The 10,418-nt window shown below is 44.0% G+C and overlaps 1 long non-coding RNA gene across 1 annotated transcript; it reads left to right on the forward strand.

Moving 5' to 3' along the window:
- Nucleotides 1-8,433: 8,433 nt before the first annotated feature.
- LOC113573899 lies at nucleotides 8,434-9,468 on the forward strand. Its single transcript, XR_003410262.2, has 2 exons — nucleotides 8,434-8,589; nucleotides 9,002-9,468. It is a non-coding gene; the product is annotated as an uncharacterized LOC113573899 (long non-coding RNA).
- The last annotated feature ends 950 nt before the right edge of the window (nucleotides 9,469-10,418 follow it).

A 10,418-nucleotide genomic window follows, 5' to 3' on the forward strand; every position in this document is an offset into this window, starting at 1 on the left:
ACACTTAGCAACAGATGCATGTTAGTAACAGACGTGTTAGCTAGCTGGGTAATTATGTTTAGGCACAAAGTGCTTTGTGTTGCCTCAAGTGTTGCACAATGAAGAATCATGTCGATGGTCATGTTTAGACTTTTTTGAACAGATAAATTAATCAGATTTGAAATTGCAGTAAGTAAAAAGACTCCTCTGTTTTGGGATCCAAAACGATCCACACTGTTATTAATTAAACATTTGCTGAATTCAGATCTAGAATTGCAAAATCACAAGTGGCTTACAAAGAGATTCTATGGGTAGGTGACTCAAATCAAACAGCATTTTTCATTGATTCTCATACACCCTTTGAGTGAAAGCAGAGAAATAAAGCCTCATAAAAGTAAACAAGGCAGTCTGAACGGAAATAACTGGTGTTCTTTTGAGCTAACTTGAAATTAATATTTCTCTAGCCTAGTAATCTCAACAACAGTTAACTACATTGAAATTTAACCCATATCATTAAACCCAAATTGTTTCCAAAATGTTTTGGAAAATTAATGTAAAATTATTTAGCACCTGTATATTTTGTTGTGCAAGTGCATCGGGTGAGTTTGAGTTTTTAACATAAACCTGCTCTTAATGACACCAATGATTTGAAAAAGACAATTAACTGAAAGAGCTCATATGTCACTGTCACTGTTTCTTTCCTTACAGACAACAATTTGGATTCGGTGTGAACAACCTTTGTGATCAGAAACAAATCCCAATCTAAACAGGAAGATCTCGAGAAGCACAAAAGATTGCTGTCTTAAAAGTGTAATTACAGTTTTCAGATGAAACCATTAACATGAGAATTTGTGCGTTTGGAACGTGCCGGAGTGTATGCATGTTTTTGTATGACTCTGACACACAAAGGCTTAGAGAGTGGAAGGCCATGTGTGTTGTGCTAAAAGATTACATCCCTTTAAGTGACAGTCTATTCATGCTAGTGTCTGGGAGGGATAAAGGAACTTATGGGAATGGCCTTTCAGTTACACATCATATGAAGTGCATGGAGTATGTTAATGATTTTCAGTAGAACATTGTTAAAGATGTTTATCAGTTTCTACACAATACCTGTGAGTCTATGTCAATATGTGCCTTCTTCCATGACCTTTTCTGTATGGTTTATATGGATAATGGTTAAAAAACAGGTTAACATTCTATGTTTTTTCTCTAAATTAATCCTCACACTCTTTTTGCCTCATGTATAGCAGTAGCTGCAGACTTTAGCTGAAGGTAACCCAGCAGCTCAACATGAAGGAAATCACCATGTGAATAGGACATTAGTTTATTTTTACTTCCCCCTCCCCCTTTTCTGAGATTATTGTTTGATTTAGTGGTTGTTCACTGGCTAGGCTTGTGGACCAGTAGTTGGAGACTTGTTGGAGGTTTGATCCCAGGTGGGTTTGGTCTCTGGCCTCTGAGCGCTCTTTTGTTTGAGCAAAGCACTTATCCCAGAGGCACTCCAGTCTCCTGCCCCCTTCCCCTGTCCAGGGCTTAAATATAAAAAGCATGTGCGCAGGTGAACTGGAGGCTCCCCCTTCTCATCCAAGAGGAGTAGATTTGGACCACTGTGACGCATTTTTGTGTTCGACAGATCCCCTCTCACATGTCTTTAAAATGGATGGTTGAGAATGTAATCATGTTCTGGAAATTTTTTGGAACGTTCTCTTGCTTGACATGTAGTATACGTGCTTCTTAACATGTACTTTGCTGATAGATATTTGAATAATTTATTAGCGTATTTCGTAAATTATTCATCTACGTGATTGATGCTGTTGTACTTAACCTAGTTCAAAGTCATTCTGTGTCCTGATGGGGATTGGGCTTGCAATTGGTGGTTTTACTGTACTTAAGCAATAAGTACCGAATTCGATGTATTGCACAGTGTTCTATCTGTTAGTCTGTATTTAGGGCAATGTCAATATTTGCAGACAACTTCTCAGGAAGAAATCCAACATGCAAGATATTGAAAGTAAAAAAAGACATTATTCTGTTTACATGGGAGTTCATTAACTGGATCACTCAGTGCATGCGTTGTGGATGATTTCTGTCCGTTTTCTTCCATTCCATTTATGCTTTTTTCTCCCCACATTCCTTAATCACCAGAATTAGATTGAAGTAAGGACGTCTTTAGTGTCCCTGAAGCATATTATGCTGCTGTCCCTTGACTGCAGTCAGTATGATTGTAATGTACATAATTGGAAATTGAATAGATTCATAGTATTAAATGATACTTATATGCCTCTCTGAATGTAAAGAATGCATTGCTGTTGGTAACATGAGGAGCAGAATGCAGTGATTGAATTGCTGCAATGCATCTCAGATTTATTAACTCACTTTGTGATTTTATAATTGTTTTTTAAAGCAGTGGGCTTTTCAGTAATATAGCAGTTATTGCCATCGTTTTACACTTAAAAGGTACTAAAGGGAATTATTTAAAGTGGTAGTAATTTAAAACACCAGTGATTGGGTTTAGATTCGCCATTTAATCTGATGAATTTGAAATTTGCAAATAAAGATAGACATAATTTTTTGATGTAATCATCCACAGCAGCTATAAAGGCTAGCTTTAGACTGCAGAGCTCTCCTGGATTCACCTTGGACCTAGTGGAAACCAGCGTGTCTGTGTGTGTACGCACACACACACACACATGCATGCACATATAAATACATATATATATATATATATATAGAGAGAGAGAGTGAGAGAGACAAAGAATATCTCTATATCTCTTACTAAAGTCCACTGCGCGTATATATACACATACAAACACAACATATGATGACATGTTTTTCTTTGGGAGGTGGGTGGAGCAGGATTAGAGGAGGGGTGTAGAGGAGGACAGCAGTCATCTGTGAGCTGAGATGCACAAGCTGAAGGCTGACATTAGCACCCTTGCACAGGTGATCAAATGGGCTCAGCACATATGGCCTGGATGTGAGCCATATGTTTGTGTCCCCTACCTCCCTAAAAGTTACAGGACCATTCCTCATTCATTTTTCAAAACTCATTTTCCGCCCTTGAGCTCAGGATTTTTAATTCCAGCTTCACCTTGACTGGTGGCCTTTGGGCATGGGGGATCAGCCACGGCAGGCTTTGATCCAGTGAGTCAGCGTGGGGCTCATTTTCAGCCCTGCTGCACCGATGCGACTCGCTGGGCTCCACTTGACCTCCCTGCTCCAGTGGGGCCCTCCAACCCCAGCTGACGAGACATCCCCCTCTCATCCTCCTGCTCCCTCCACCACATCGCTGAACACTTTCCCAACTTCCTCCCAATCAGGGCTCACCCTGTCCTTTGCCTTGACTTTGATCTCCATACCACTGCTCCTCCCCCCTGCAATCAATGTAGGACATAGGCGGAGCATGCTAGCATGTTAGCATAAGCTCTCGTGGGAGCAAGCAGTCGGGTGCCATGCTCTGGGCTGCCCTGATAAGCAGCTGCATCTGGGTAATTCTCGGCTGGTTCAGCTGCTCCACGTCAGGCCGCACCCTGTGCCAGCCGTGGCTTCACTGCCAGGGACTCCGTGGGATGTCCTTGCTTGTAATAAGTGCCTGAGCCCACACCCCAACAGGCCCATCCAACCCCTCCCCTGAAACCAGGCCCTGTGTCGTCAACAGCGGATTTCCTTTGTCAATCCACTGGGCTTGACAGTAATAGGCGGTGAAATCCAGGTGGAGCACAGAGGCAGCGCAGCCTGGTGCTTGGCCTAGGAGAAGCTGTGCTGACAGCGCCTCCCAGAGCTCCGGGACGCAGGCTACTTGCAGGACTGATGAGGAGGGGTGCAGGAGAGGTTGCACGGGGTCACTGGCAGACACCATGGTAGTACTGATGTTAATGACTTCCCTTTGAGTGATAATTGATCAGCTTCATTACCATATTAAGTCTGTAATCCAATGTCACTAGGGCAGAGCCCTCTGTAATTAATGCCTGGTTTGATTTCTGAAATAATGAACTAATTAGACTAATTAAAATCAATAGAGGTGCCAATACGAGGTTAGTCATCAGCCTGCCGTCTCTATCTTACTCGGCGAGAATCCCTAGCTCAGTGGTAAAGGAACCTAATACTGATTTATAGCCGCTTGAAGGTCGTTAGTTGGAATAAATTGCTCGTAGGAGCCAAGACAGCATTATTCAAGTGCAAGATACTAAGTGCATGGTAAGGTCAGCAATAAGGGCAAACTTACATATGTAGTTGAATGCCCTTGTAAACCCCAGCTAATATATCAGGCCAGAATCATGGGAGATGTTGTACAGTATCTTTGAATGCACACTTATGGTGGTGGGGCCCACGCTTCTTAAGAAAGCAGCTGCCCTGCGTAAAGTAATATAATAAGAGCAGATTAACTGCACTGGAAACCCATTTGGTGCTCCACAGCCTACATTTTCAGGTGCCTCAAACAACAGCAAATTGCACAGATCCTTTGACATTATTGAGGAAAGAATGTTGCTGATTTTAAGGGCTTCGATGAAACAAGGTCAAAACCAGCATGTTTAGAGCAGCACAGATAGAGCGATGAATTATTGCTCTGTCGTGACATTTTTTACCTCCTCAATTGTCATGGGATCTTCATTATACTGGGTACTGTTTTTAGGACAGCATTCCGCCTGTCCTCCTTTTGTGATTAGGAGCGCTTCAGGTTACAGGAAGCATGTGGAGTATATACTGAGTAAAAATCACAAGTATGGTTTGTTTAGCAAAGCATTGTAAGAGGGCCGCCCCTGGGCCCACTTCTTGGAGTGACCTGAGGTGTCACTCACGCTTGACGGGCCGTTTTAGGCCAGACGGCCCAGGCGTTCCTCTGTCGGCTGCCACTGTGGGGCCGTGCACAGAGCCTTTTCCCGACCCTCCTTATGCTTCTCTGCCATTCCAGCCGTATTAATGCCCAAAATGGTCCCCAAAAATCATTTGTGCATTGTGAAATCTGTGTTCAGCCCCGTTATATTTCACAACAACCTTATCAGGCTGTGTTGGGACTTTTATCCTGCTCTCTGTAGGGGAAATTGACCATCACTTTAACAATATTTTTTTCTCTAATGATGGAGTACTGTTTGTGGCAGCTTTTTCCATTCCTCTGACAAATTAGTTTTCTGTGGTCATAACCTTCACAAAGCTCATTACCATAAATTGCATGGCTTTTCATAAAGGCGGAGCACAGCACTGACGAATCACGAGTGGGACCTTACTTCGGACACTCAGACCCACTAGTAAATTAGAGGCTCCATTTCCTATGCATTTCTTAATCAGCTAATGTTTCTCGTGCACATTATTAATTCCTCTCCCATTCTCTGATTTATCGAAATGGCTAAAGTCATGCACAAATTTGTATGGGGTATTATAGGCCTGGGGGTTGTCATACCCTTAAAAGTAACAGGAATGTGTGCTTATGAAATTGCCTCTGCAGTTTCTTCCTCTGTGGACAATGCATGAGAACCCTCCCGTTCCTCCCCCTTCTGTTTGAGTCAGGCCGGGGGTGTTTGGGGGAATGTCCCCCTAGAGTTGGCAAGTGAAAGCCTTAGTGTCCTGGCTACCATGCAACAACGATCGGTTTAGTTGGTATTTTCTTATATTAATCACAGATTGAAAAAGCAGGGAAGCTTTAGGTCGGACTCGCTGACGCTTAGACACCTATAGGCAATTCGATTTTTTTTTTTCCTGAGAGTTGCGAAATTGCGACAATAAAACGTATCTTTTCTGTTTAAGGTATATAATAGTTCAGTTGCATTGTTCCCTGTGTTGTTGCTATAGTGCTAGTTACTGTGGAACTATTAGCAGTAGGTTAAAGATGACTTGAGCTTGGTTCAGTCAAATACTGCCAAACGGTAGCCTTCTGGAAGTGTGTTTTGAAATTATGTTAAACGTAATTCAGGGGAAAAACAGAAAGGAAAAAAAGACCAATATTGGAGAGAACGTATTTGTTTTGCAGAGGCACTGGGTTCTCTTGGTTGTCTTTGCAGGTTGAGTGGCTGAGGTTGTACGGAATTTAATTTCAGTTATTGCCTCGGCACGGCGGCCAGCTAGATTTTCTGTATGAGTCGGAGCACATAATGGGCGGCTCACGAGCCCGCTGATCACCCTTCCGTTTAGTCTTTTAAGCGAATGTTTCACGGCTCCGGCGCCAGTCTGCTTTTATTGTTTGTCTCTCGGAGCTGGAGTCCCCTCGGTGCATGCTGCAGCGGCTGTGCTTGGCCCACGCCTCTCAGCGCTAATATCAATTGTGCGCCTTCAGTGAGCAAGGCGAGCTCTCCTGCAGCTTATACGGTTTGCTTAATTAGTCTCTCTCTCTCTCTCTCTCTCTCTCTCTCTCTCTCTCTCTCTCTCTCTCTCTCTCTCACACACACACACACACACACGATTTCAGAAATATGCACACACAAACCCAGCGCACTACCTACAGCCACTGCAGCCATAGTTGCTATCGATCCACCTGTATGAAATTGCGATAAGTGTTCGCTTTTGTCTTTCCCTGTTCTGTTCATGAAACGTGAAAGCCGTACGATCAGAGCCGGGAGATGTTCCAACACTCCAAGCCTGAATGGTCTAAATGGTGAATGCGCTTGAATGGCGTCTCCCTCGGAGCTATTCAAGGGTTGGGGTCCGCCGCTATTTTCCCTTCCGTTCTGACTTGTGTTTGTTGACCTAGAAACCATTCAAGCATTAGAGCGAAATAATAGCGAAGAGACCCCTTATCTCTGGATCATGCATGAAATATTGCACTGGTTTTAATGGCCGCGCCCTGGTCCATGCCATATTTGCTGCGTAATTCACGTGAGCTACCGAGCCCCGTTTACGGATCAGGCGGCCGTTAAAAGGACCCCGCTCTCGCGGAGCTGGTAAGAGCCAGCTCGGTGGTGAGCGCTCTGCTGAAACAGGGATAAAAACGGACCTGATGGGACGGGGACTTGACCTGCGAGTAATTAACATCCACATCGATTTCCCCCCCACCCACCCAGTGACCCCTGTCACCGCGCCCTCCAAACACACGCGCGGCCCCGTATTTCACTCCAGCACGCGCTCGCTCATATTTCACCGCTGCGGCCTCAAATTCCCAAAGACAACACGAGACCAGACGCGAGGAGACTAATTAGATGTACCGTGACCTGCCCATGTTAGCCGGACGTGCGCTTTATACCGTGAATTTATTTATACTGCGACGTCCTGTATTTGATTTTCTATTCTCCGGAACCTTCTGTGTGTTTGTTCAGTGACTTTATTATAACTACAAATCATTATCTTCACTGTTATCATGTCTTGGTCATATGTGTATATGATCAGTGTTTTGGGAGAATGGCATCTTCTCAGGTTTGTATATACTTTTTTTGTTCCAGATCAAATCAGAAAGTTATGTGTGGGTAAACACAAATCACAAGGCTCTAACACTCCATATTTGGATAAAGAGAGATACTTTGAGGCAGGGTCATTCGATCACTACCGTGTCAGTCTTTGCATCAAACCTTTGACCCAATGCCAGAAATCAAAATGTGAGATAAGCAAACGTATTTATCCTAAACATAAATAATCCTTTATGGGTGGGTGGGTGGGTGGGTGGGTGGGGGTTGAGTTTTATCTATGAAATGGCTATGCGTTTTCACTGAAATGATTATTAAACTCTAGTGATCACAGCCAGGCGGGGTCATTTTCATAGAAATGCGTTCTTGTGTCCCCACATACACTCACTGAGAAGGATTAGCGCCATCCAAGTGTAATGTACCCGGTAACTGTAAGTAATACTTATGTTTTCCTTCCAGCATCAGTTTATAGCTTGTTCGCGTTTACTGTAATTATTTTCTTGCTACAGCAGTCCCTCCGAGAGCAACGTCCTGCAATAAACATGAACGTCGAAGTTCAGTATGTTTCCAGCATAAAGACCTTTGATCGGTTTACACACAGCATACGTTTTATTTATTTATTTATTTAAAAAAAAAAAAAAAAAAAAAGGATTAGCAATTGGATGGTGAGCCAGTTTACGCGTATGTGTTTGGCTATTTATTTTACCCGCCTCGCGTTGTCTTTAGCGAGCAGTGCCTCGCCCCACCCACCTGCTGAGAGTTCGCGTCTTCCCTGTTGCACTTGCGCTTCATTTGAAGTTCTGCTGGTGTAACATTTTCACCTTTAGCTCTCATTAGCAATCTCAGAGAAAGTTCTTTTTGGAACTTTTTCCCCTCGCCGAGCCGAGCGCCTTCTCCTCGAGTGACGGGGCGCTCGGGCGTTCACGGGAAGGGGGGGGGGGGGGGGAGAGGGCGGGTTTTGGTTCACCCGGGGGACACGGAGGCTCCCGGGGAACAGAGCACGTTGAAAGGGAAAAGGTGTTGCGCCAGCCTGGGCCAGGGGGCGGCTGTGCCAGTCAGAGCGCCACGCTGCTCAGCGTCTGGGTGCCGCGCTTACGCTCTCCCAACCGGCTCGGGAAAGACATTCCGCTCTTCCAAACAGAAAGGAAATAACAATATCAATAGTAATAACAACAACAGTGGCATCAAATCATGTAGATTTGAGATGTTGGCGGTGTCACGGCATCAGCGACGGCATTAAAAAGAACAGCTTGAAATGATGCTTAGGAGTAGTGTCGCTGTGGTAGGTGACGTGAATTTTACAACTTCATCTGTTTTTTTCCTTTTTCCCTTTTTGCTTTGTTTGTCTACAGACTTATTTATATATTTACAATAGCAAGAATAAGTCAAAATGTATTGATTTATTGAAGTCATTTTTTTTACACTAATGACTTTTCATTGTTTTTACATTTTTCATAATCTCCAGCTGAGCTCATACCGTTATGTAAACGAGCACTATTTTCGTTTTGGATTTTTTTGAGCTGTAGAATAATACTGACTTTAAGAGGAAGGCGAACTCCCCCGTATATCATTATTTGACCTTTCACTGTAATAATCCTGCAAGATTGTTCCTACAAATTAATACCAAAGGCACAAACATGGCCCTGAGTGGACTCAGGGAAAATTGTACAAATAAATCTTACTTTTGTTTGCAGGAAGTTAGTGTATCATTGCCTGTGAAACGGAAAAATTTTACTTCCAAGAGGACCTGCTCCGTGGGTGGACGCAACCCCCCCCCCCCTTCCTTTTATTGACTTTTTCAGGTTCTGGTCTTCTGTTATTAGGGAAGCAAACAAATCAATATACTACACTATGGCCAAGTGCAGACGGGAGTGCTCCAGCCCACTGTCGCGAGCTCCTTCACCAATCATCTGGCCCGCAGCACGTCCTTGCTGTCTGCCCACATTTGCATTGCAGATCGGCAGAGGCAGTTGCACAACAGTTGTTTTTCACTCATTACTCACATAAATCAAACTGGAGGGCTACCGTAAGCACGCTCAGGCAGAGCTAAATGTAAAATAACACTTTCGTTAAAGAATCATTTTGCCTGCATTTGATTTCTGACTTGATTTATGTATTGATTAATGTAATGTCTATAAAAATCATGTGGGTTTTAAAAGTATTTATAAAACATTTTCTTTTTTTCCTCTTCTCTCAGAAAGATGAATCGATTATATTAACGAATTTTAATTTGTTTTAAACTGTCCGTGTGGTCACAGCTGGCTTAGGCCTTCCACCCCACCCCCACCCCGTGGTCTCCGGGGTCGTTTTCACTCGATGCCGGGCCCATCCGTCCTTATGTTTAGATCAAACGCAACAGATCCTTGTGCAAGGAAGTGCTGCCACTGTAGTCCGTGAACACGCCCCCGGCCTGCACCCCTCGAGTCCTCCCCAGCTGGAAAGTTTCGACATCTGCCGGTCTGGCGGCCGTACAACAGCTGTCAGTAGCACAGAAGCCTCAGTCGGACGGCAGTTGGTGGAATGGCGGGGTGCCAGCTTGTACCATCTGCGTGCCTGACATTTCCTTCTAATTAACAGAAGGGTTAATTGTTCTGGCAGGCTCAAATGTAGTGTCTAACATTCCCCAGGGGAGATGCTCACAAGTGGCAGAGTGGGAAGGTGCCGGGAAGCACGGCTAACACCGCCCGCCGCCGCCGGCGCGCGACAGTTAACAGTTGCCGATTGGTTACCCAGCCAGCATTAGGGCTGTTTATACCCCACCCCTCTCTCTCTCTTATGAATTATGCCAAGCTGCTGTAATGATGTAGAAAGAATTGGGTTTGGAGAGGCAAAGACCACTGCCTAGGGGCAATTGGGAGGGAACAATTTGCATGTTATTACTGCATATTCATAACTAATTGTGTTAGGCTTTGCTAATAGAGCAGAATGACAGTATGAAAAATTGAGAAGCCGTTTTTATAGCCAACAAAGCACACTGCTGTTTTTTTCCCCTGTTTCCAACACAGGGTGCTGAATGATCATTAAGACACTTAGTTGCTAAATATAACAGGTTGTATCATCTGTCAGCCTGACATGATGTAATTTATTAAGTGGTCTAATTTTATCTTAGTG

This window comes from Electrophorus electricus, chromosome 5 (assembly GCF_013358815.1).
Source record: "Electrophorus electricus isolate fEleEle1 chromosome 5, fEleEle1.pri, whole genome shotgun sequence".
In the NCBI taxonomy this organism is placed as follows: Eukaryota; Metazoa; Chordata; class Actinopteri; order Gymnotiformes; family Gymnotidae; genus Electrophorus; species Electrophorus electricus.